The 4,666-nt window shown below is 38.1% G+C and overlaps 1 long non-coding RNA gene across 3 annotated transcripts in view; it reads left to right on the top strand.

Annotated features, from left to right (window-relative positions):
* Positions 1-2,789, top strand: part of LOC146648727 (uncharacterized) — a 7,672-nt gene extending 4,883 nt beyond the window's left edge. For all 3 annotated transcript variants that reach the window (XR_014908631.1, XR_014908630.1, XR_014908629.1), the window contains one exon: positions 1,134-2,789. This is a non-coding gene — a long non-coding RNA (uncharacterized LOC146648727). The remainder of the gene's footprint in view (positions 1-1,133) is intronic.
* The last annotated feature ends 1,877 nt before the right edge of the window (positions 2,790-4,666 follow it).

Raw genomic sequence — 4,666 nt, 5'->3', positions numbered from 1 at the left:
CATGCTTGTATAGTAGTGGCTGTGTGTGTTTGTTTATGGAAGCTGGAGGCTTTTCCAGCTGTTGCGTTATATCCATGCACCATGCAGTGGATGTTTACAGCGGTGTTTGTCGTAACTGCAATGTAGTCTCAAGTCTAAATCAGCTTCTGCAAATCTTCCGTGTTACTTTTGCACTTTTCATTTGCCGTGAACATGATTACTGAGCTCCCAAGAAATATTTGTTTTCATTACTGTTTTCATTTTTGTTAGTCATTTTTTTATTTATTTTTTCACTTTTGCACACAACATGCTAGCACCTGCTATTCACTTCCATTTGTTACACCCCGGCCTAGGCAACCGGAGTGCAACACGAAAAAAAGTAAAAATAAAGAAAAAAAACACACAAAAAAACCCCACTAAAGCTCACCACCAAAATCCCAAAACGAAAGTATCGACAAATCTATTTACAGCTATTTACAACAAACTATTTATTTACAACAAAACACCAAACTATTTACAACACGGGGGAGATCGCGACCATGACACACTGAAACACAGGGTTTAAATACATAGAGGGAGCAATCAGGAAAATAGACAACAGGAGGGAAACACAACTGGGGCAAATTAGAACTGACGAGACAGGGAAACGTAAACTGAAAACACTAAGATAACACAGACTTTCAAAGTAAACAGGAAACACATAACAGTCACGCCAAAAACAACACACCGACAACACCGAAACGTAACACATTGTTTGTGCTCTGCTAAAGCAAATGGATTGCTTCCGGATCAGGAGAATTAGTGTGCTGTTTACAAAAGGCTTGTTTCTCACTTTCTAACTGTGGCAATATGGCAATAGATAAAATTTCACTTAGAAGTGGAATAACCCTTAAAAATGATTTATTAGATTTTCTTTTCAAAGTGGAAAAACAAAACTGTGAAAAACAAGACATTTTTTATTTTAAACGTTGGATTATGGTTTAATTTAGCTTTTAAAAATTACAGAATGACAAAGTAAAATCACTGAAAAACACAAAAGACAACCTGTTTTGGCTTATTTTCCTACCTGTAGTAGTTCATTCCCTTATGCACGTCATCCTGAAGTGCTTGAGCTATGTATTTTATACATCCTAACATTTAATTTCTCCTACAAGGATGAGGAGGAGCTCAACGCAGACCTTGCAATGCAAATCATGAAGATTGCTATCATTGGTGATGGGCCTCCAACCATCATCGTTGAGGGATCCAAGATCCTGGAGAGGATTGATGTTGCCAGATCCTGTGCTTTGATGATGGGAGTAATCTACGCTCTGAACCTTACCTATCCCAAGCAGCTGAAATTTACCTTTGAGGTATTTCAAAAGCTATACCTTGAGCTTGATGGACAAAAAGCCAGCTCTAAAGTAATGAATCTTAAGTTTGGTATTTTCTAGAGCAGACTTGATAGACCATTCGTGAGTGAGTTTCACAAAAACCTTATTCCTGCATTTCTGGCACTACTTCATTGTGTTTTACTAAATTTTAAAGCGCTGTTCTTAAGTCTTCTGAGTTAATGTTTTGCCGTGTCTTAAATGCTGTTATTTGCACATTTTTAAGGAATGCGTTTAATTTCTCCCATGACCTGTGTTCTGAGGGTATTGGTGTGTTTTAAAGTTTGTGTAATGCCCTCTTTAGCTGGCCTTAATCTTGAGGGTGAAAAGTCAAATATGGAAGAGAATCAAGAATACTTTGTAAGAGTGCTGACAAAGTTGAATGAAAGAAGCTTTGCTCATTTTATGTTTAAATTAATGCATTTAATGTATAGCAGCCTGTCATCTTTTGTTTTGATTCACTGTCACATGTTAAAGTAAAAAAAAGAGGATTCAAGTAGTAGGTTTTATTACAATTTTAATACACAGTTCCTTAAGTTTCAGTGGGCAATTTGTGTTCTAGGAAACTGAAGCCCACAAATCTTGCACTTCGCACGCACGTTAAAGAATTGTGATGTTTGTTATTGTAATTAAATGGGTCTAACTCATTTGAATACATCTGTCTGAATTTCTATTCTTTCTGAGCACCAGGTACGAGTCCCTTAGCTGATGTCCAGGTATTTGGCATCACATCTGCCGCATTCAAACAAATACACACAACATCCATTTCTTTTTTCTGAAGGTCATGACACAAGCGCACACACAGCCCATGTTAAGGCTGACGTTCGTTTGGGAAAAAAAGTGATCGACAAGTTTCTAAGGTCTTAGAACCTTGACTTCTTTGTGGGCAGGCACCACCATGCATGAGCCTGCCTACGCGGTAGTCATGGTTATAAGACACAGCCAAATGATCAAGGTTGTATTTTGGAGCGAATTAGCCTGCTGGGAAACAGGTAAATGGCCTTATAGAATCTCCTGTGGGACCAAAAAATGACTACACTGTAACCAAAATATCATATTTGACCAACATAAATACTATTTATGCCGACAGTTAAGTTCATTTTAATTATAAATGTGTTTTATTTTGATCAAAAAGTTACTTCACTGTACATAAATATAATCTTGGATCAACTTGAATTCCTGTGTATTTGTTGACAATTATTAAGTTCATGTTACTCAGAATGTGGTTTTTTTTGTGGCCAAAAAGTAACTTCACTATACATAAAATTCACGTTGGATCAACTTAAATTTTTGTGTTCTAGTCGAAAATTATTAAGTTAATTTTACTTAAGAATGTTTTTAATTGTGGCCAAAAAAGCTACTTCACCATACTCAAAAATATTGCTTTGAATTAATGTTATTCTGCCAGAAGTTGGCTTAACTCAAAAATTCTAGTGGAAAACGTTAACATGTTTTTTTTATTTGAACCAATGTTTTACTTATTAGAGTGTATTTACAGTGATGTTATGTTATTTTACCTTTGACATGTAAAATCACAGTCTACTTATGTAAATTAATGATATTCTAGAAAGACAGTACAAAACTGTGAAATATACAGTAAGATACTTTGACATTACTATTTTTTGGAACAGTGTACGTAAATCAAGGTGTGCAAACCTTGGGATCTATCCTAGAAGACTCAAAACAGCAATGACTAGTAAACTGGCTTCTCCCCAGTGTTGAATTGAGTCTCGAAAACTTCTTCTTTGATCCCTAGCTGGCGTTGGGTTTGGATCGACTCCTAAACCCGTACGCTGCTGTGAGTGCCAATGGCTGTTGAATTTCTTTCACAACTCGTTTCCATGCATGGCGATCGTTGGCAATTGGCCTCGTCGAGATTTATTCTGCGATCTCTAATGTCATCGTCGACCTGTTTTAGCCATGTTTTCTCCGTTCGGTTGATTCTCCAATGGGTGGGTCATTTACGTCAGAGGAGTTGATGTGGTAGTCTGCTCACATCCATTCCACACACATGGCCAAACCATCGCAATCTGCGTTTTTGAATTTGCCCCTCAATTGGAGGTTGGTTGCCGCAACTCTGTCGGATGTCCTGATTTCGAAGGCAGTCTCAAAGTGATACTCATAATATCTGCCGAAGGCAGCGCATCTGGAAAAACTTTGAGTTTGTTGTGCCTCTGAACAGTTGTGTAAATGACAACAGCGAATAAATCTTCCAAAGATTCAATTAGGATCATTGTCTGCTGCTGCTCCATACAAAGACAAACGTTCAGAATAATTACTTGTTGGTGTAAAAATGCAAAGACATGTACCCAGTCCCATGCAGCCCATCTCACTGAGGACATCTTCATTTAGACCATTCCTAAATTGCCTATTTTGACCAGGAGAATCACTTCAAATGAAACAATTTGTAATACCTCAATTATGGTGACATGCATCCCCCAGTAGGCAGCCACAGTGTCTGAGCAGCACACAAATACTGTAATTAACCACTCAGCTTGACTTAGTAGGGGGTGTATGGGTCACAACTGAGCCCCAGGCACACTATTATGCATTTGTCCTACTGTTTTTCATGGAACCGGTCAAAACTCAAAGGTGTGTTGCAGGAAGATTAAAGCGGGACTCAAATTACTCCAAAGATATTGATATCAGGAGCACTTGGCTATATTAAGGGGATGAAGCTGCGCCCAAGTCTCTGTATTAAGAGAGAAGCTAAACCTGGGCATCAGACCAGTTAAATCCTCAATGCTGAAAGAATGATGAATAAAAACATTAGAAACACTTGATGTGTTTTATGTCTTTAAAGCAGTCTACATTTTCAGCCAATTGAATGCGTGTTAAGAGAAAGCAAGTTCCACAAGGGAGGATATTTGACTTCATTTGGAAATGCTTTATCAGCCTGCTGCTGCCAGTGCTGGGCCCGTGGCAGCCACTGAGTTACATGTGGCTGCCCATATCTCATACTTGTAGAAGTTAAGCTTTCACAGTGAGAAGTAAATGCTTCAACGGCACAGTTTCAGTAATGATTGAATGAATTTTAGAAACACTGAGGCCACTTGATAAAATTCCCATTTGCACAATAAATCTTCGACTAGGCAATAACAGTGCCTGTGGAAATCATCATTTTAATATTTTTCTGACTTGTCTGATGCATTTACCCATTAAAGCATGGTCTGTGAGTGGTTTCAACATTGCAGCATGAAACACTGGGAGGAGAAATTAGGAGATTCTGTACAGCATTGCTTCATCCAGAGTCTGTTCACTTCCAACTGTATTGAAAGTGGCTGCAATTCACCTAAAAGGCACTTCCAAAACGATCC

This window comes from Rhamphochromis longiceps, linkage group LG18, assembly GCF_057381845.1.
Source record: "Rhamphochromis longiceps isolate RC_006_pf linkage group LG18, R_longiceps_female_GT1.1, whole genome shotgun sequence".
Lineage (NCBI taxonomy): Eukaryota > Metazoa > Chordata > Actinopteri > Cichliformes > Cichlidae > Rhamphochromis > Rhamphochromis longiceps.
This window is presented reverse-complemented; position numbering and strand designations above follow the sequence as displayed.